Raw genomic sequence first — 22,722 nt, 5'->3', positions numbered from 1 at the left:
CAGTTTTTGCTATTCCCAGACCTGATAAAAATGACTCACTATGATTAAACTGTTTATGCAAACAGCATGGTTTATGAGTATCACCTGCACTTTAATGGGAGCCTGGAATTTTAGTTCATGCCACGTCGAGGGTATCTACCTTATCAGCTCCCAGTAAAAACCCTGGGCACTGACTCTAATGAGCTTCCCTGATTGGTACCACCTCACATGTTGTCACAATCAGTTTCTGGAGAGATTAAGTGGCTCCTACGTGTCTGAACTGGGAAAGAACGGTGGGATGATTGTGCCTGGTCTCCCATGGACCACACACTTTTTCCAGGTGCTGGCTCCATCCCTTTCGAGGTACTACATTATAGCCATGAGTACAACCACATGCTTAGTCTTGGGATTCCTCCAAGTGAACCATCAAACCTAAGGGTGGTCTTGACACAATCACCAAATGGCAAAATGTAGGTTTCAGACTGAAATGTAATGAAATATAATAAGAGATCAGAGAAGAGAGGGTGGACAATGCAGGATAAATACTCCAGGGATATGACTTCAGAGGCTACTGAGTCTAATAGATACCCACTTCTAAGTGCTCTTCCAACTGATGTTTGCATGGCCAGGCTCTGGGGCTTCTCCTTCCTTTCCCTGGGGAGATAAAGTCACTACACCAAGAAAAGAAATTACTGGTAACGATATTTTCCTGACACTCAGGTCAAATGTCCCAGTGTTCCATCACCTGGCTCTCCACTGTGCTGAAGAATCAAGTTTAAATTTCGCAGCTGCAGGCCACACAGGACACTCTGGGGAGTGTGACAGGAGGGAGAGGCGGGGAAATAGTGCTGAGGCTGAGAAAGTGCTTGTGGATTTTCTTCTTAATAAGAGGTGCTTTCTTACTTGTGAAAATACTATAGAATTAGCCATTGCCTACCTATCTGGATGGAAGGGAGCTACCACTGCACATAGAGATACACAATCTGTTGATTATACATGATCTCCCCAAGAATTTGAAATGATTTACTCTCTGATATTAAATCTAAAAATAAGTTCTTCAGAGAAAATCTTTCAATACAAAATGACAATTCTAGCGATGAGGGCAAGAGAATCCAAATAAATTTTAGGATGATTATATTACAACATTGGCTCCACCTCACCACCTCTCCTGGCTAGCTTTCTTTTTTCCTTTTAAATGATGTTGGAAAGGCTACTCAAATGACTGTTGTCTCCTATACTATCAGATCTGCAAATACTTTACTTGGTTAAGTCCTCTATTTTTGACGGCTACATCTTTAGGGGAAACTAATATTAACCTCTTTTTCATTTTATAATTAAATAGCATTAGTAACTATCCAAATATTCCAGTTGCAGTGCTAGATATTAGCAGAAAATAATAAAAAACAGAAATAGCCATTCTTTAAGATTTTAACATTGGACCACCACTGTTTTGAATAAAAAGTCTCCCTTCTGACCTGAGATTTCCAAAGTCCTCAATACACATTATCCATGCATTATTTTCTGACTAGTTCCATGAAGAAGGAAGGATAGCCCTGTGGTTATTTTTTACAAGCATAAATACTGAGAGCACTTTAAAGTGAAAACACACTAATATTGGCCAAAGAAAGCTGAGGTAGGCTGAGGTATTCCCATTCCTCCACTCATCTATTCATCCAACAAACATATTAGGTGGTAACAACCAAGTTCTCTGCTAGATTCTGGAAATTCGGAAAGGGTATGGAGCTCAATTTTCTTTGCCCTTGATGTAAAGATTGTCCCTTGTGCCTTTCTCACTACTAATGTGTCCTGACAATTATAATGACAAGACTTCTTGCAATAAGCAAAATAATGCCTCTTCATATTAACACAGAAACTCTCCTCCTATTTCCATAATGCTCATGCTGTCTGGATGACACAGAAACTACCATTTGTTTGACCCATTTTTTGTATTAGTATTTTGTGGTTTATATTTTTGTTTGCTTTAAACAGCTCTATTATATACCACAAATTCACCAGTCCCCTTAATTTTTATTTCTTTCTTTAGACAGTAAACATAAATGCTTATCATAAATTTTAAATTATCCACAGGTATATAAAGTAGGAATTAAAAGCCCCAACACTACTCGAATCCCATTGTTATTAATTTTTTAATATATCCGTCCATAATCCTTCTTCTCAGCATAAATATAATGCATAGTTTTTTAATACTGTTTAAAATAAAATGCATAAACACAAAAGTGCACATCATGAGTGTACAAGTTCTGTGTTTTCAAACCTCTGTAACTAGTTCCCAGATAAATCACATTATAAATGTTCCACAATCTACTGCTCTGCAACTTTCCACATCAGCATCTATTCACAAGTGGCACTGCTTTCATAAATTATTTAACTGAACTCTATTTCATGGGCATTTAGGTAGTTTCCAATTTTTCATCATGGAAAGAATATATAGTAAATATTCTTATGCATTTACTTTTCCTCTGCTTGGGAAAGGCTTCTGTGACACAAACTTTGTTGGTTCCATGAGAGTGGTCAAATGGTTTGCTAAAAACAGGTGTCATTTAAACTCCCGGGGCTGAGAAGAGAAAGGGAGAGAAAAATATTAGAAATGAGAGAGAAGGAAGAGGAAGAAAGGAAGGAAGAGAGGGAAGAAGAGGGACGAATAAACAGATTCCTACACCAGGATATATTTATTAATTTTTCCCTTTAGCTAAACCAGGTTAAAACTGGCAACATCCTGGTTTAAGCCCATAGTGCATTATTCAATCTAATTAAAAACGACCATAGAAAAATGCCTTTTTTGACACTTACAAATCAAGTTCTCTCTTCTTTCCTTAAAACATCCTTCACATAGGGCTTCGGCTCTCTGAACAGCACCAGGCGGTCGGCAGGAACAAGCGCCTTAAGAAAGGCAGCAAAAGGGAGGCAAGAAGACAGTGGTTGGTCCATTTTCTAAGAAAGATTGGTAGGATGCGAAAGTACCAGCTATGTTCAATATAAGAAACACTGGAAACACACTAGTCACAAGAACCTGAGGAACCAAAATCACATCTGATGGTCTCAAAGGGTTGTGTTTTTGAAGTGAGCCTAGCCAATCTGCAGAATGATGAAGTTGTATCTAAAAAATTCAAGCTAATTACTTAGGATGTTCAGGGCAAAAACTGCCTGAGTAATTTCCATAGCATGAATCTTACCCATGGACAAAATGTGCTCCATGGTCAAAAAATGGCAGATGATCGGGATTGAAGCTCAGGTTGATGTCAAGACTACTGATGGTTATTTGCTTTGTCTATGCTGTGTTGGTTTTATTAAAAAACACAACAATCCGATTTGGAAGGCCTCTCATGCTAGGCATCAGTAGGTCTGCCACATCCAGAAGAAGATGATGGAAATAACGACTACAGAGGTAGACAAATGGCTTGAAAGATGCGGTCAGTATACTGATTCCAGATAGCACTGGAAAAGACATAAAAAAGGCTTGCCACTCTATTTATCCCCTCTACAGTGTCTTTGTTGGAAAAGTCAAAATGCAGAAGAAGCCCAAGTTTGAGCTGGGAAAACTCATGGAGCTTTAGGGTGAAGGAAGCAGTCCCGGAAAACCTACTGGAGATGAGTCTAGTGCTAAAGTTGAACGAGCTGATGGACTTGAGCTCCCGGTCCAAGAATCTGTTCAAAATCCAGACCTTTAATGGGGAAAAGTGAAAAATCCAATTTGTGAAAAAAACAAAAACCCATACTTTACACAGGGGCTGCAACATTGTCATAAGGTGATTTGAGGCTTTAGTGAGAATGCCTTCAGTGGCTGAAAGAGCATATGGTAATGAAAAGTAGAAAAGGAAAGAACTTCCCCTGATCACAGCTCTTTTCATTTTCAGTAATTAAAGTAGGGCCCTGGAATCCATGCGCGCCACCGGTGCTTTACAAAGTATGCAGAGACTATACTGTTGATGCTGTGTTTAATTTGGTGAGTACTATTTGCAGAGTGCCTGAAAGAAAGGCCGATTCCTAATTTAAGAAAAGCATTACTGAGAATGATCTATATGACAGTCTGATATGAGAAGCAAAATGCAAGTCATTTCTCACCGAAATAATTTGAAATAGTATTGTGTCAAGGGAGTCATTAGATTACAAAGAATAAAAAGTAGAAATAGGTATTGAGACATTTAGTTATATTTGCATAATCACCTAAAGTAGGTATCCCATGGCCTCCAGGGGCTAACTAGCATACAAAGCAGAAAATAGTAGTTTTCTTTAAAAAACACCATAGAAAATATTTTTAAAGGTAAAAAAGTGTGAGTGTTATCAAATAGATACCTCTGACATCCATCCTCATTCCAAGAAGCAGCAGCTCTACAATCCTTTCCTTTTATTAACACAAATAAATTCTAATTGATTAACAAACACCAAAGAATCTGAGCCATGAGGTCATTCTGGTAGCCAAAGGCTGCAAGATGAGGCTGTTGCAAGTTCTGTAGACTCTATCTCCCATGTGGTAGGTCAAATAATGACACCACCTCTCCCCCAAAGATGTCATCATCTTAATCCCCAGAAACTGTGACTATGTTATCTTATATGGGAAAAGGGACTTTGCAGATGTGATCTGCAATGGGAGAAATGGATCATCAAAGTGGACCGAACAGAGGTCCCTAATTGTGGAAGATGGAGACGCAGCTTTGAGAAAGGGGTCAGAGGATGCAACTCTTCGCAGACTTCAAGATGGAGGGAAGGGGCCACTAACTAAGGTGTGTGGGCAACCTCTAAACACAAGGAAGGAAAAAGGTTCTCCTTAGAGCGCTTCCAGATAGGAACGCAGCCCTATCAACACCTTGAATCAAGCCCAGTGGGACCCATGTTGGAAATCTTACCTACAGAACTGTGAAATAATAAAGCTGTATTGTTTTAAGCCACTAAGACTGTGGTCATTTGTTATGGCACAAATAGGAAATTAATACATATATCTCCATCCAGTTTGAGAACCAAAACCATCCACATTCTCCAATTCCTGTTCTAAAGAGGCCAAAAAAATAAATAAAATAAAATTTGTCTTTTGTCCCTGAAAGATAAGACTATAAACCAATTAAAATAAGTGATTTACCAATAAGACTAACAGTTTGTTCACCAATACTCACAATCAGACCCTGGTCTCACTGTGCTCTCTTGACCAATTTTTATGCCAAAAACTGCCCAACCCTAACTAGCTCCTCACTCTGCAAGACCCGTCTCAAAGTCACCCACCAGGCTTTTGATCTTATAAATTTCCCATCATTCTTCTCTTTCTGAGAGGCTACCAAGAGTCCTGAAGTTGGTTCTCTTACAGCAATAAGTCTACTTTGCTAAACAAGAGTTTTTCCTCTTTTGAGGGAAGTCACACACAACATGGGGCAGTCCTTCCAGTGGCGTAACTGAAAATTTCACTATAGAACTTTGAAGGTAAAGGCATGTGAAACCAGAGTATGCTTTAAACTCCCACTAAGCTGAGAAGGGCACTATAACAGTGGAATTACATAAATGCAAATGTATATCAGTTAAATGCCATATTTTTTCATTTGTTTTTTTTAATTATATATCCAAATTTCAGATGCATTGTTTATGATGTTGGGATAAGTTCATCTCCAAAAAAATAATGTGCTTGGTTTATGCTACAAAGACCTGAAGAATTCGATCTGGAGCTGAGGAATGATGCTGGGGAAGACTCCTATGAATCTACATGGCTTTTTTCCCAACTACAGAACCTTGTGTTTCACAGTCTTAAGGCTGAGCAAATGGTCCACCTCGACAGAATCAGGTCTAGTCACAAATGTCTTTATCAAGATGTTCTCTCTAAGCCTAAGGCACCCTTCATGCCTGGTTGCCAGTCACGGAGAAGCTCACATAGGCTCTGACTTCATACAAACGAAAAGGTTCACAGATTGCCTTAAAGCGTTTGGACACTGCAACTAAAAGCCAATTGCCTTTCTGCATGTGGAATTTAGTGTTTGCTACTGTTCTTTTTGGGTTTTTGTTTTGTTCTGTTTTTAACTCTCTCCCGACTGGAAGTAGAGTAGGTCGGCACATTAGTTTAAGCAGTTCACATGACAGTGACTAACAGTTATAATCCATTCCATCGAAATCACATCTGTCAGTTGGAACCAGGTTTTCACTAGTGAACACGAGCATTTAATCTATAAAGAGGAACTAATGAGGTACTTGAAAATGGAATCCATGCACCAGTAAATTTAGAGAGACTGCTAGGATTAATGAAATGACAGAGTGTTATCAATGAACAGGAAAAAATATTTTTTTGGGGTGTGTACTTAACAAAAAGTACAGTTTTGCTTTTGTTTAAAAGTTTTTATAGCATTTTATCTTTATCCTATGCCTTAAAGGTTTTGTTTCTCAAAATTCTCTCTTCAGTATTATTTTTTCTTACGTTGTAACCAATGCTGAGAAAGTCCTCTTAAAAGAATCTTATGAAAAATAAACATTGCCACCATGGAAGACTAACACCAATAACAATGGTGGCAATTACTGCTCATTATTAAGGATTTTCTGTGTATCCAGAGCTTCTTTTTATTGAATGTATTGAGGTGACATTGGTTAACAAAATTATATAGGTTTCAGATGTATAATTCAATATAATACATTATCTGTATATTGGATTGTGTGTTCACCATCCCAAGAGCTTTCCAAACCTATTTTAAGTTAATGCTCTAAACAGATTTGTATAACAAGGCATCTTAACAGGCAGTGATAATTATAATTATGTAGACATAATCGTATCTGGATATGCACATAGATATCCTTTCTCATTTCCTTTAACTTCTCACTGCTTCCATATATTGCCCCACAAGACTGACTTTTTTATCAGTCAGAACATTAACTTCTAGAATTCCATTAAGGAGGTGAACCGTGGTTGCAAAATCCTTTCTATGCTGCAAAGTAGTTTTCAGGTTTGGTAATATACATTTAGTCATGTAAAGAAAGAAAGGGAAAATTATTTAGTAAGTTGGAATATTTTCTGTTTGCTATAAAGTAGAAAGGGGATGAACATGAAGGTTTTTGCAGGTTAGACAGTGGGCGGAGGGATTATCATAATTTCCGTCATGCTATGGTCCTGTTTTCCAAAGAGGAGATCATGATCTAGTTCTTTACTGCTCAAAGCTTGGGCTGAGAATGAATAGCATCTACCATCACCTTGAACTTCTTAAAAATGCAGAGCCCTAGGACCTGCCCCATTGTAAGGAAATGCCCAGGTGATTTGCAAGCACATTAAAATTTGAGAACAATGACCTAGTTGTTTTTTTTCTCTTACAGCTTTAAAATGCCACAAGAAACAGAAATCAAGAATAATTCAGGCTTCTCAATCACAGCTGTCCATTAGACACGAGGGCAGCACAAGACTTACAAAGTCAGAATCTCCAGCAACAGATCCTGAGCATCTATATTTTTAAAGAAAATTACACAGGTGATTCTGACCTGTAGCTGGTGTGGCAAACCACAGGTAAACGTTTAAGGAATCTTGTTCCCAACCAGGTAAGAAATAATTACTCACACACACACACACAAATGTTCCTCAGCCTGCTTGTCAACTCTGAAGTTCATGAAAGAAACTTAAAGAGCAACCATAATAAACTCTGAATGGATTCAGGGAGAGGAACCACTCCATTTACTCCACAGATGCTGAAGTCTTTTGAAAAAAAGAAATCTTACTCATTTTTACTGATCTGGAACATCTTAGGCTTTTAACATAAGAGGAGGATTTTTGTATTTCTAAATGTTGACTCCCTTATCAATGCCCAACGTTCATGCTAATGGGTAATTAATTCATATACATTCTGGAACAAATCAGTACCTTTCAATTCTGAAATCTGACAACCAACCAAAAGAGAACAGCCATTAGGAAAATAACCTGTTAGAATCTTGATAGCATGGACTATCTATCATATGCCTTTATATCTACAGCACTGAGCACAGGGAGGACACACAAAGAAATGTTTGCATTTAATTGAATTGACTGAAAACTTGCCTAAAGATTGGTATTAGTACCAACCCCAATCAAATCACTGCAGTCATGCCATGCACTAGCCAGGGATCTATTTGACCCGAAACCCTTTTGCTTGGACTGCGACTGCAAGACCGTAGACTTTCTGATCTAAACCCTTGAAGCTATGAAAATGGAAAAACACACTACTTTTAGGACCACAGGTGGAACATGCTGCAAATACAGTGGGCTGAAGATTCAGTGCTCTGCGACCTAGGGAAAAAGAGCCCAGGTAAAGAGCTCTGGACTGGCTTCCATTTAAAAATCATCTTTCAGAATGGAAAGCTGTTTCCTGATGAAGACTTAAGGAGCTTCCTCTCTGGTATTATTCTCATTCTCAGCCCTTTCCTCAGGTGTTTATGTCCTGTTCTTTTGGAAATCTAATATTATTTCTCTTCTTAATTGCTTATCCTATCAAAGCCTGCTTTCAGAAAAGAACCAGATAGCATTTGTTTATACAATATTATGATACTAAATAGATAGATGACCTCTTCCAAAATTATTTTTGATAGTTATAATTAAAATATTAGGTAATTTTTATTGCATGCTTACTAGGTCCCAGGCACTATCACCAAACATATATACTCACAAAACCTATTGGCATGGATAACATATCAATCACCACAGCTGCGCACCTACCAAGGGGTCTGGCTAGGACTTAAATACAGATGTCAGGGTCCTCACACTGCATCTCAATTCTGTTTGTCTCTCTACTAGCTTTTATGTACTAAAAGCATTTATTCAATGTTAAAGAATTTGCAGCATTAGCAAACAAAGAGAAGTATTCTCACCAGGTGTAGAAAGTATTTTGGAGAGCAGAGAAAGAAGGGTTTATCTATGAAAACTGCTTAGGCTCTGGTTCTCTCATTTCAGATAGACCTGGAGGGCCTGATAATTTGCATTTATAACAAGTACCCAGGTGATGTTGATGCTGCCTCTGGGGTGGAGATGGGAGGGGATTCTTTTTCACCAGCCATCATTTGCAAATTACAATAACCACATTTCAAAAGTCACTGCTCATTTTTAGACTTAGGCTGCCCCTTATCATCACCTTCTGAGCCTCAGTTTTCAAAGAAAAAAATAAGTTAGCTCTGTCTACACCCTTTTCTACCAGAGCTTTGAAAGGACAGGTAGACTCAAGCGTCCCTTCCCCACAGTCACTGATTCAGCCACTTATGTTTAAATTTAATGTGGAAAACCTCCTGCCACTTTTGATAACAAATAACCCAGGGTACTCTTCAATGCCATTTCTTCAATTATGTTTTCTTTAGTGCTCAAACAAGATAAATGGGGGGAATCCAAACAATTTTTCATAGGTCAGGGATTCAGGGCACCTGATGCAGCCGAAGTTTGGTTAACAATACAGCAATAGCACTTCTAAAATTAAAACTCAGACCTTGTTTCCCTCCCCAGGCTTTCAGTCGATTTCCCTTTCACAGCACTGAGTCTCCTTTCACACAAAAAATAATTAACAGAAGAAATCGCTCAATCTTCCAGTTAAAAAACAATGAGATACTGTTGTTAAGAAGGCAAGCAATTGATTTATAGGCTCTTGGGGCTGAGTGATTTCCTTATTTAAATTGTGGGGTGAGTGTGTATGTGTCTGTGTGTGTGTGTGCACGCGTGTGTCCCTCTAAAGAAAGATATATCATATTCTGCTCTTAGCTAACAATTTTAATAATTCCTTATTGGAAAGTCTATCTTTAAACATGAGCACATAATGCTCTTACAGAGTTTGGGTTAAATGGGTTGAAAAATCAGTGATAGGTGACTTTATTTTCTTCTTCCCCTTAGAAATTTTTACTAAGGAAAAAAAAGGGAGAGAGAGACAAACTGAGGAGAAAGAAATAAAAAGAAAAATCACATTAGAAACGAGTGTCAACATTTCGAATATAGAATAATCTCCTTTATAATTCTGAGTACACAGAATAGTTGTCCCATTGTTTAAGACATGCCTGAGAACTAAATAAGTAAAATAAACCAATTACATACAGCATCATAGATAGTAGTGAAATTGAAACAATCTGCTACAACCAAACACTGAATCAGTGCCTGCATATGGTTAGAGGTGTTAGGAATTATTGGAAAACATAAGAAAAAATTTCAGAAAGAACGAAGACAGACGATTTTTTAGCTAAATATTGCCATAAATCTGACGAGGGTCCCTACGATTGTCTGTGTTCAGAAGAGGATGGCAGACGGATGTGAACACAAAGTGACTACGTGACCCCATCTAACAGAGTAAAAGTCCCTGTTGAAAAATGGGTGGCATGTAGTTTCAGGTGGCATACGAATTTTAACAAGGAGCTACATGGGTTTGTGTGCAGAATGACAGCGTGAACAAATCAGAAGAAATTCAGCACTGGGAAAGATCAATACCTTATCACTTGCATCATTTAAAAGTGGACTGGACAAAGAACTAGAGGCTCAACTGTAACAAACAATTTTCAGGGTGGCAGAGAGGGAAGGGGTGGGCGCAGTGGGATAGGCCTTTCCCATCTTAATTTCCATGATCCCACGGCACTGGCAAAGCCGAGAGATTTCACTCCGGGAGCCGCGTGCTGTGAGCAGCGGCTTCCTGCCAAGTTGCCTTTGACTTTACACCCGCGTTCTCAGAATACCACTCGGGGTGTGGTTTCAATACGTGGCATGGAGGGTCTTCACTTTGTTTGCCGTCTGAATGTCAGGGTCCTCCCAGAGGGCTCCCACTAACACACGGCCCGTTCACACGGATTCCACGCTGAGCACCACGCTCTGCAGGGCGCCGCGCTCACATGGCTGCCGCACTGCCACAAGCTCCGGGGCGACATTTATGGGAGGCAGAGAAACCTTCCTTGGAGGGGGCGGATATCTTCCCCGGGCCTGTCAAGTTAAGAAATAAGAAAGAAATAAACTGCAACTTTTACCTGCTAATTAATTAGCACAATCTCTAAATGTGGGTCAATTGCTCGCTCCTCTCTTCTCTTTGTCCCACTTAGGGTTTGGGCAACGGCCACCATCTGTAACTTTGATTAAGAGCCCTGCATCTCATTAGGCAGCCAGGGCGCTTCAGGGAAAAAGCAGAGTCATTTGAAAGCAAAGTTCCGCCACATAAATGGGCATTAACAACAGAAGGTTGATTCTATCAGCATGGACTTGGAAGGCAAAAACTACCTCCACATTCAACGGGGAAAGAAGAGAGAGAAACTGGGCCATACGGCCGGGCGCGTCTGCAGGTCTGCCCGTGGATGCACCCGCGTCAACAGCGCATTCACTCCGTCGGTCAAATCAAGTCTTCACCGGGCCCTATTCTATGTGCACAACCTCTTCTAAACACTGTGGAAAATAGAGTTAATTTATAAATACACCCATACGTTTTTGAGACCATATTTTTCTAATTATCGGGTTTTTTACTGCTGTAACACACATGTCTGTACGATGGACTCAGCTTTATTAAAAAATTCAGGACATTTCAACCATACAACAAGGCCGTAAACTGGAAGCTAAGCTTTAGTCTAGAATTGATTTTAAATCCCACCTGTTTAGACTCGGTTTCTACCACTTCTTCCTGTGCCCAACCACAGACCACACTCATTCATGCCACCATTTTTTCCCCATGCTCTCCCCCTACCTACCTAAAACGCCCTTTACCGGCTTGTTTACCTTTTAAACCTCCTTGGAAAGATCTTTCCTCTTGGCAACCTCTCAGATAACATGTCAGGTTTTTTTTCCTCTATAAACTCAAAGAAATGGGTATGTGATTATCTAATTCTAATAGCACTTCTCAACCTGCCTTATCATTTTCATGCCCTCCATAGGACTGTGGGCTCCTCGAGGGTGATCCAATTACTGTAATAAGTATACAGATTTTCCTAACCCTTAAAAGGATATTAGCCAGAACACTTGTTTGGGACAGGCACTGCAGAAAATGACACAGATGAGTAAAAGCAACACTGGTCCTAAAAAAAAAAAAAAAAAGGCATGGTTTTCAGCCAGGGCTCTGTTTTGACCGGCGGCAGGCTGCTGGAAAAACCCTTTAATGTCACTGCGATGACGTTTCCTTGTCCATAGAATCGGGAAGATAATAAACTGACCTCTTGTTGAATTGCTGAAATGTGGCCATTGATATGGAAGAGTTTTTAAGTCGCAGAGGTCTGTTACATCATTGAATCCATGTCGTTCTCCCCTACTTCCCGACAAGGAGTATTTTAAGCAATTTCCATCTAACCCCTGAGGTTTACTGAGCCTGTGCAGTCTTAGAGCACAGCTTTCCTCGTACATTCAGTCAAAAGTAGATGATACGAGTATTAACAAAATGTCAGCAATATCCACAAATGAGAAAAGTGATTATGATCAAGGATATAAAAGCGAGACACATGCCCAGCGGGGCATGGCTCAGTGGCTGAGTATCAATCTAGGATCCAGGAGATCGGGGTTCGATTCCCGGTCAGGGCATGTGCCCGGGTTGCGGGCTCGATCCCCAGTGTGGGGCGTGCACAGGGTGGCCGATCAATGACTCTCTCATCACTGATGTTTCTATCTCTCTCTCCCTCTCTCTCCCTCTCTCTGAAATCAATAATGATATATATATTTTTTTTTAAAAAAGTGAGACACAAACTTTTACAGAAGCACCAGAGCCAAGGTCTCAACCCGGGGGCACTCACAACACCCCCAGCACGCTGGGTTCCATAAACAGGCACTGTTGAAGCCCGCAGGTGTTAATGTCCTTCTGGAGATGTGACAGTGGGAAGCGAGTCCAGACACAGTCACTATAAAACTACAAAGCAAAAATCACCTTTGCAGTTCTTATTCTCCTGTTGGAATTTATTACCAATGAAATATTAAAGCTCAGCCTCAAGACAATACAAAAGATAAAGTAATTTAGCCAGTAAATTCTAAGGTGAATTAAAAGAGCTGCACTTCTTAAAATAAATACTCTGTTCATAAAGTCCCAAATCAGCAAAAAAAAGACCCCACATTACATTATTTTTAATCAACAAAATAAAATAAAATAAAAAGGAGCATCTCTGCTCTTAATTGTGCATGCTGAGTTCAGTTTTCTTGCAGAAAAAGTGACTTGAGGCAAGTCTGAAAGTCTCTCCATTGTTTTTTGCTTTTCCGTTTAAGGACATCACAGACACATAAAGGAGAGTGAGAAATACAGTTGTCTGGCCCAAGTTACATATCAAAGAATGTCATCAACTGCTGTAGGGAAAACACAGAACCTCCAACTCCAGGCTTCTAGATGCCTTTCATTTCACCTTGACAGATCTTATCTTCCTCCCTGCAGCACTGGGAGGGAGTCCTCAGGGTTATTTGAGATTGCTTTACCTTGGGTCTCTTGTGTCAAGGTTTTCAGGCACTTGCTACTTAAAAAAGTATTTGCACTGAAATAATCCATAATCACAAAGTTATTTTAAAACCCCAAAAGGCAAATGAATTCTTGGGAACCGCTGCCACACTCACTTTTGATATCACATCCAACCTTCAGCACGTGATCCTGGCAGGGAAGTTGTGCTGCATCCACTCACCTTTTAAGTGAATGAAGATTTAACAGGAAATAAAAACTTTGGCACAGAACAAAAGCAGCAGACATCGGTGACAAGAAAGCAGGAAGAGGCAGGAACCCAGGCTCTGTTAAGTGAAGCCCAAGCAAGTGTACAAAGCACAGGGCGGCTATGTGCTTTGTGATAAAGCTTTAGGCTAGAATCAAAGGAGCAAAACTTCAGTATTTCATGTTACCGTAGTGGTAATGGGTTGGCAGGACAAAAAGTTTAGTAAGTGCTATCTAAACGAATGGCAGTGCTTCAGATGGGATGGAGCATTCTAATGACTATTTAATGAAACCTGAAAGAATATAGATCATTTTCTCTTGAGTGAAATTTAAATTATTCACTCTAAATAATAACAGTTTAAAAAAACAAACCAACACAATAAGGGCCCATCACTGAGTCCTGCAGAAGATTCTGTAGCAGAGCCGGTGGTTATGTGAGGATCTCAGGAAGGCGGAGTCCCTGAGTGAGGGGCTGGTATGACGCAGTCACAGGGGGCGAACTGTTAACAGAGCCGCATCCTTTCTGGCATGCAAGTCTGCACTTAAAATCACCCAGGAGTCAGGGCCCAGTAAAAGGCAGAAGTAAAAAGAACAAGATAAATTATTTGGACTCTACAGGTAGAATTTAAGTGTTATTTGCTCCTTAAAAATGTTTCATGGTCACCCCAGTAAACTCACCTGGATCTCCTAAATCCTAGGAGTTTTCTCCACCTATTTGGAACATTTTGGGGGGCGGATTTTTATGCTGATTATCACACTAATTTGACTGCCTTGTATATTTAACTAGATCATAATTCCTCCTGGATGAATTTTTCACACACACACACACACACACACACACAGCTTTGTGTCTACCCAAAGCTTAACACAGTACTGTCCTTTTCATTGTACAGTGAATATTTTTCATTTTTCAATACTAATAAATAGTATTCCTCAGAAAAAGCTTTCAACATTCCCCTAAATAAAGATCATGCCTTAGAAAGCAACATCATTCTTTCAAACATGACAGAGAGTTCATGCGCCCCATATTATAATATATTCAAATATATTAATATATATTCATGTGTATATGTAAATGTATATAATATATACATATAATATATATATTAAAGGGACAGCCTTAAATGTCAAATTCTACATTGTTTAGACTACTAGGCAATGAAAAACTAAATTTATGAAGGCTCAGTACTCCCTTTGTGACTCCTCACAGGAGCTTTTGTCTAAATCTGAGCTATAGTTTTTGCTCTGTCCTCATTAAGTCACCGGTTTTCCTAACTTGGGGTCAGATACTCTGAGGCCACAAAGAATCCAGGGGACTTAGATGACAGGGGATGCAGAAGATAGATAGCAATGCAGCCATATGTTTGGCAGGTGGATCTGGCAGAAGGATGTAGGGCAGGATACCCCAGAAAGTCAGGCAAACCTATGGGGAACACTACTGCAATTATTCTGGGGAAGGGTCATGCAGACAGTGCCAAGTACAAAAAATACAAAGGTAATAAAAAGAACAGACCAGATAAGAACCGATCTGGGGTGGCAGAACTCCCCAGGCTCAGTAACTGACAGAGTATAAGGATCTCCCACTTGGGGGGCATGATGCCATTTATAGAAAGAGGGAAAAGAGGAAGGCAGACTGTCTCATTCATAGGGTTGGGTGGAAAATAAGCTGAAAAGTAATTAAACAATTTGGATAGTGTCAGAGCAAATGGGAAGGACACTAAAGAGGGAGTCAGGAGCCCTCGCTGAGCAGCCCCTTGGCAGGACACCCAAGTCACCGTAGGCTTCCGTCATCTCCTGTAAAATGAGCAGGTTGAATTAGATGACTTTTATTCTTTCCTTAGCTCAAGAGACACTAAAGTTATCTCTCCTATTTCCCAAATCAGCAATACAGGAAATCAAAAGTCGCTCTCCTTAACATGGAAGTAGCTATAAAAATAAGACTAGAGAATTTTATTCTATCCTTTCTAGGGTTTTCCCAACAATCAAAGACACCTGCTGGAGCACCTGCTCACCTGCAAACTGACACAGTCAGGGACTTTGCCTTTCACTTTTGGGGGTGCAGGTGAAGTGCAATGAGGAGGCAATCTGACTGGGACCACTGCAGGAATTCCTAGCCCGCATGCTAATTCCTCACCCTTCCTTCCACAGCAGCCTCCCAACCCACAGCACCTTTACAATCCAGGTGTAAACAGAAATACTCAGGTTTTTCAGCTCTCTCCACAGCTTCCACTAGCCAATACAGTAAAGGATGAGTTCAAAAACTAAGGGAATGGTTGTGTCACCACCATCCTGCGTGGTCACAAGACTTTCCAGGAAAGGTGAGAACCAGACACTAGGCAAGCGTGAGGCAGGTACAGCCGAAACCACAGAGGCTGCACACTTTTAGCAGGAGAAATTTGCATGTGCAAACTCAGTGGGTAGACCTGGGTCTTGGATATGGGACAAACTGGAGGGTGTAAACCTCTCGACACCAACTTAGGGCACAGGCAGGAGTCAGTCTCAAACAGAAAGGCTAGGCAGTAAGTAACCTGGGTCACCAGGATTGGCAGGCATGAGAACCTGGGGTAAAGAGCACACCCAGCACCTGACCATTGACTCCAGAGGAGAGGAACTTCTGCTCCAAATGAAATATCACACACCCTTTTCAATCTGACAGGTGATGGAAAGCTTGCCTTCCCTCCTCAGAACTGAGCCGATTTCCTGAAATCCTCCCACCCCATGTGGGAGGCTCGATACTCCTGGGAAGTACTACAAGAGAATTGAAGGGTTGAGATCCAGTGAAAAGTGAGTCACAAGGTACAATTTGCTGTTTTGTCAGACAATGACACTCATCTAGGTCTTTCTGTCTGAAGGGAGATATATTTAAGGACCACATGTGCATGCCCTTGTAGGAAGGGCTGTCACAAGACAGTGTAGGCAAGGAGACAGGGAAACGGGAGTTAGGAAGCCAGCATGTTTATCCTCACAGTAGAGATTTGAAAACCACTGAAGGTTTGGGGGTAGAGATGGACAGAAGGTGAGTGATGAGACGGCAGCGCTCGCGGTTCATAATCACGTAATCACCGGGCACCAAATGTTACACGAGGAGTCCTGGAAGGAGTAACACGATGGCAGCCAGAGCCCTGGATGACACTGGAATGTCTGCAATATGGTGAGAGATAAAGGATGAACCTAATAAAAAGGGAAACAGAAATCAAGTATATGTCCTAGAAAGGAACAGCTTCTCTCAGGAGGAAGGAGGAGTTTAACTGTAAGCTCAAAGCCAACGGAGAGGCTCAGAAGAAGAGCACATTAAAAAAGTGCAGCTATGACCCTTCTGCTAACCGTTCAGAAAAGTGACCCACAATGTCCCTGCGATCCAGCAGTGTCCGCATATTACAAACCACTACCCCGTGGCTCACCCAGAGACTCCTCTGATATATATCACCACGTTTCTATGTAAACACAGATAAACTGGAGGAACAAGGGCAGATGAATTAAAGGTACTCAAGCTGGCCCTGCAGTCCCAGAGAGAATTACTAACACAGCCCCAGGCTGCACAGCGGGCAGCTGGGGTCAGCAGGCACGAGGCTACAGGGGAGCTTTCCCACTGTGCCGCAATTACAGAAACACTCAGCTTTAATAACCCCACACCCAGGACCTGCAGAGACAGCCAGGCACCCTCTGCCCTGTGCTCCCGCTGTGCTCTGCAGGAGGCTGTGCTCAGCCTGAGCTGAGTTCTGTGGCTCCTGGAAGATTTCAAATGCAGACAAGGACACCTGTGGGCCACAGCACAGGACAACAGGCACTCCACACCTGAGCCCGGAGAGGGTTCTACCAGAAAGTGTCTCCCTGTTACAAAGGTGAGAGGGCTACTGTGCTCCAGGTCATGTTGGACATCCAAAAGCAGTTCTGTGATGAAGGTGCCACTGATCCTTGCTGCCAAACAAAAAGTTTTTGCTGGGCAACAAGGCACCATGCAGTGGATGATCAGAGAAAGAGCAAAATAATATGCCATCCGGTGCTTTTGCAGAAAAGCCTCATATCTAACTGGAGAAGATGACACGCACATAAAAATAAATGTATAAGGAGAGGTAAGGACTCAACAGATGGCAACTCAAGTTTACCAAAGGCAAGCAGAGAGAGAACACGCATTATGGCATGAGGTGGTCACGGACACTTTTATGAGAAAATTATGGTTTTTGCTGCCCTCAGAAGATGGTGAGTATGTGGACTGAGGGTGAGGTGGGAGCAATTGCTCCTGGCTCGTGGAACACTATGAACAGAGGTGCATAGGAAGAGGGTGGCTGTTCAGAAAGCACAGCTATCACGTTGCAGAGCAACTGGATATTGTAGAGGCAGGTTAGGACCACAGTGCAGAGGGCTTTGAAGAGATCCCATCATCTGGTGTGGGAGCCACTGAAAGTTTTGGAGTTGGAGAGTGGCTTCTAGCAGAGTCAGAGGATTGTAGAATGGGTCTTCCCACTTACTCTCATCAACTCTCTTTGTCACCGATGACGTTCACTTGCACAAAAGCATCCTTTCCCTCCTTCTCCCCAAAGAGCCACACTTACATGAGTGCAACTTGAGCTTTTTAGCCCAGTGCTCTTCCCAACCCAGCTAACCAGCCACCATCCCATGGGTTTTACTCACTCACGACTCTGCCCAAATGCGTTTGCTATCATGCGAAGGATGTCTCATAAGCCAACATAATTTTTTCACCAAGTACTTCATTCTGTAGAAATTGGCCCTGGCCTATTGTCATAAGTTATGATAAGCAAAGCCTTTGAAGCAAAGGTCTGTCAGGAGAGGCTTAAAATTCATCCGTGCCTGTCTTTGCTCCCATCTCTCCCGTTTGCATGCTTACTCTTGCAAAGGGAAAGCACATGGTACAATCGATTGCACCAAATCTAAGGGCTCCCTCCAAAATGTCACACTCAGCATGCTCTGCTTATACTTCAGCATTACTAAGGCACATTTTAAGTCACTTTTACCACCTCAATTCTACTTAAGATAGAAAATGGTAAGATTTTTATGTGATTAAAAAAAGAACACAACATAAGCACTTTTTCAGTACAAAGGGATACAGACTGTAGTTGGCAAAAATCAACGTCTGGGGATCCCTAACGTTTCCTCTGACTTCCAGGAGTAGCAAGAGGTGTTTTTACCTGGACTTTTCATACTGAAAGAGAATCTAAAAAATAATCAGCATTTGGGATTCCAAATGCCACCCTGGGCTCCTACTCTAAAGGGATTAAAAATATAATTCCTCTTTTCAAAAATGCAATTGAACTAATGGGACAAATTCAATTGCCCAGCAATCCTTCTGTAGCTGTAGGAACTGCAGAGTCCATGAAATTCAGCTGAATCAATAGTTTGGGTTAAAGAAGAAAATTTTCTATGACCTTTATTTATTCTAGTGCTTTCTCTAAAATGTTGGTGAATTCTAACAAATGGAACTCCCACTGCTAAAATTAAATATAGATTGTAAAGCCACCACCATTAATCTTATTTGTTACTATTGCCACTGCATGAGGATTGCTTTGCCATCATTGAGCATGGTCAGAACTGTAACTCATGTTTTCTTTTTTGTGTGCATGTTGTCTTTTTCATTAGATAAGAGCTCAACTGTGAAAGGGGAGTTTCTTAGCCACCTCTCATTTCTATAGGTAAAATCTGTCATGCAGACTTTCCTTTTTCTCCCTCTGCTTCCCCAGCCCAAAGCAAGTGTGCCAGTTATCAAGGCACACCTGAATCATTAGGAAGGCATACGTCAGTCATTCATAGGAAATATCTTGTTCCCTTTAACTAAGTGCTGGCAACAGACACCTTTTCCTTCAAATACTTTGCAGTTCCTCTGTGGATAGTGTTACACACGACACAAACCTACAAACTTACTTATCTTCCCATGTGGGAGAAAGGGCAGGAACTCACTTGTAATTTTTTTTTCATACTGGATTGTAGTTAACATATTTCCCCCTAAAAGACAATCTCACTACCTTCATCTGTTCATCACAGTCTCCAATAATTTAGACCCAACTCTTAGATTAATTCCACCTTTATAGTATACATGATTTTTAAAAATCAACTATGAAGTGACGTAGAAAATGTTATAAAAATAACATTTAGCTCCTTATAACAAAAGTTCTCATTATTCTCAAAAGGTTCATTTACATATTAAAATTTGATCTGCTAAGTTAACTAAAACTAGTCTTACCTCCTTATTAAAGCAGAGCCTCAAAGAATTTCAGCCAAAGCTGTGAGCATTTAATGCTCGATGTATTACACAGCAATGAGATGTGTTTTATTTTTAAAATCCTACGATCCAAACTTACCCCCAATTCTGCTTCCCTTACAGAGGGTTTGAATCAACGAAGTAACTGGATATACATTTGCAGTCTCTGTTAGAACCTAGAGGAAGTTTAAGTACAACCGAAATGAGAGTAAAGCCTGTCCTGAGACAGCAACAAGTAAGCATTTGGGAGCCTGCCGACGCTCACCCTGGGTGTGATGTGTGTGGAAGTGGGGGGGGAGTGAGGAGGGAGTGAGGAGGTTGCTGATTTCTACTAACCGCCTTTTGGTTTGGTCCCTTTATGGGCCCAACCTAGCTCTACACACTGGTCCATTCTTTTTTTTTTTTTTTAAATCCTCACCTGGGGATATTTTTTCCATTGCTTTTCAGAGAGAGTGGAAAGGACAGAGAGCAAGAGAGAGAAACATCTATGTGAGAGACACACATCAATTGGTTGCCTCCTGCAGGCACCCCGAGAGGACTGAGCCTGCAAACCAAGGTATGTGCCCTTGGCCAAAATCGAACCCAGGACTTCAGTTCGTGGGCCGACACTCTAACCACTGAGCCAAACCGGCTTGGGCCACACTGGTCCCTTCTGTACACACAAAAGCTTTGCGCATCCTCTAATCTGTACCTTGCCTTCTCGTAACATCTGCGGAGACTGTTTTCCCGGGAGCTGCCATCCTAACCAGAAATGGGCGAATGCCCTTAGAAAACCATTCTCAGTAGTATCTCTCTCCTCGAAGTTCTTCTGACCAGTGCAACTTTAGACTCCTAACATTACATCATCATCTTTGGACGCCTGGCTGCGAACACCGCACAGACGCTATTTAAAACACATACTGTCTGTCACCATTTAAGTGAATTACTTCTTGTACCGAACAGCAAAGGGACAGTTTATGGTAAAAGCAAAGTAAAGGAGCCGTGGTAATTTCTCCAACTGAAATGCAGCAGCATCAATACACATTTAAGATGTACATAAAACTGCTCGCATGTCACCAAAAAGACATGATTTCTCTACAAAGTTCATAGTATTTTCTGAAGCTAATCGGTTGTATTAAAAAATAGCCTTTTAAATCCACATCACTCGCTTGCCTATCCTCTCCCGAGGACAAATAATTCCCAATGCATTTTGGCGGGGAAAGCTCACCAAAGAAAGAAAGAGAGATCGGTTTGATCTCCAGAACCCTGCTGCTCAAATGATACGAACGTGCCTGTTCTGATGTATTCATCAGCATCATTATTTTTTTCTATAACGATATCAAAAGAGGGGAAGATGAGTTTAGACTCATGAATTTTGAGCTAACTCTGGGGATTCGACTTTCAAATAGTGAACAACCGCAGATGGTTGATTCGGGTCCTTTCTCTTAACTCTCCATCCGCCTTCTGGGGTGAGCAGTCCTGAAGGCACTGCTGGCAGGCCCTCAGGACAGGGTGCATTCACAGTAACATCATCAGCGGCCTTATCAGGGGGCCTTGGGCTGCGTGAACTGCCTGCATTGCACTAGAGACCGTAATTAAACCTTCACCAGCTCATGCATATGTCCCAGGGCAAGCCGCACGAGCAAGGGGATTCATATTATGTGATGCTTATTAACTAGAAAATGAAAACTGCGCTCACGGAATACGCCTGAACGGAGACGGGGCGGGTAAGTATGCCCATGCTTTATTGCTACGTGTATTTTTTTTTTTCTCCAAGAAATGCCTATTGTACTGTGGAGTAGGTAACATTTCCCAGCGTGTCTGAAATCACTCAGTGTAGCGCCATATGGTGCGGTAATGTCCCCGAACAGTGGGGCACGAATAACTCACAATTCACTTCACTTTGCACTCGTTTGTTTAAAAAGTGAAACTATTCTGAGATGCAGCACTGCCGCTTGAGGTCCCAGGGCATCGGGACAGGCGCAGCACTCGTGAAGTTACTCGTTTTCACACAGGAAGCCACTGGGCAAATGCAAGAGGAAAGGACATCTCAGTTCGCGCTGCGCGGGAATGGGAGTGGACCGGGCAAAGGGAACTGAGATGCAGGTTAGCTGGCTCCCAAAATAAAGCAAAGCATTGGCCCTGGGGCTAAATCATCTAAATCATCCTCTGGCACTCCACTGGGTGAACAAAGAGACAATCGGGTCAAAGGAAATAGGAGTGAATTGGGTAAATTAAAATACTCAGACCCTTTGCCCCATTATGAAATTGGATGCTTATTTCTCTTTCTCCATAAATTTCAGCCTCAAATATCAAACCATTACTATGGCAGATGAGCCAACCTGCTTCTGTCAAAGCACATTACCTCCTAAAGATGTACAGATTGATCGGTATCGAAGAAGCAAAAACGAGCGGCGAGCCCAATCAAGTAACACGTCTTACCACGTCCTTATGGAATGGCCGGCTTGAGAGTGGACTCGGGTCGCAGGCGAAGATCAAAGATGCAGACAGGAGATGACACACGCCGTCACAACGACGCCACAACCCGCCCAGTTAGACAACTGCTCGCTGTTCATCCAAGTCTGTTCAGTTCAAAGGACCACGCGCCCACAGGCCCTAGTGGTGAAGAAGGGTCATGGAGCTGTCGCCAACTCTAAGCATCTGCTTCCTAACGAGACCTTTGCCGAAACACTCACCATCACACAGCGTGAGGCAAGTAACACTAAGCAAACAAAAACCTCGACAACCCAGAATGATAAAAGGCTGTACGAGAAGTGTTCAGACATACAGACTTCAAGAATTATGACCCGGGCCCATTTTTCTTTCTAAAATGTGTCTTCTGAAGTGCTGGCGGCTATTAATACATAATAAACTGTAACTTCGTTCAAGTTCCTCTTCTCGAGCCGGATAGACTTTCAATCACTGTTGATCCATCTCCTACAGGGTGTTTTCTGGACAAAGGGGGATTACTTCCAGCCGTAATCCCCGAGGAGCTTT

The 22,722-nt window shown here is 41.5% G+C and overlaps 1 protein-coding gene and 1 pseudogene across 10 annotated transcripts in view; one reads left to right on the top strand and one right to left on the bottom strand.

Moving 5' to 3' along the window:
- UNC5D (unc-5 netrin receptor D) overlaps positions 1-22,722 on the bottom strand; it is a 680,073-nt gene that overhangs the window by 546,177 nt on the left and 111,174 nt on the right. The gene's annotated exons all lie outside the window — the stretch shown is intronic.
- Positions 2,967-3,668, top strand: LOC308553510 (small ribosomal subunit protein eS1 pseudogene; annotated as a pseudogene). Its single transcript has one exon. The product of its transcript is annotated as a small ribosomal subunit protein eS1 pseudogene (transcript).

The sequence above is a fragment of the Miniopterus schreibersii genome (assembly GCF_964146895.1).
Source record: "Miniopterus schreibersii genome assembly, chromosome: 2".
NCBI classification, from domain to species: domain Eukaryota; kingdom Metazoa; phylum Chordata; class Mammalia; order Chiroptera; family Miniopteridae; genus Miniopterus; species Miniopterus schreibersii.
Note: the sequence above shows the minus strand (reverse complement) of the source record. Positions and strands in the feature narration are given on the sequence as shown.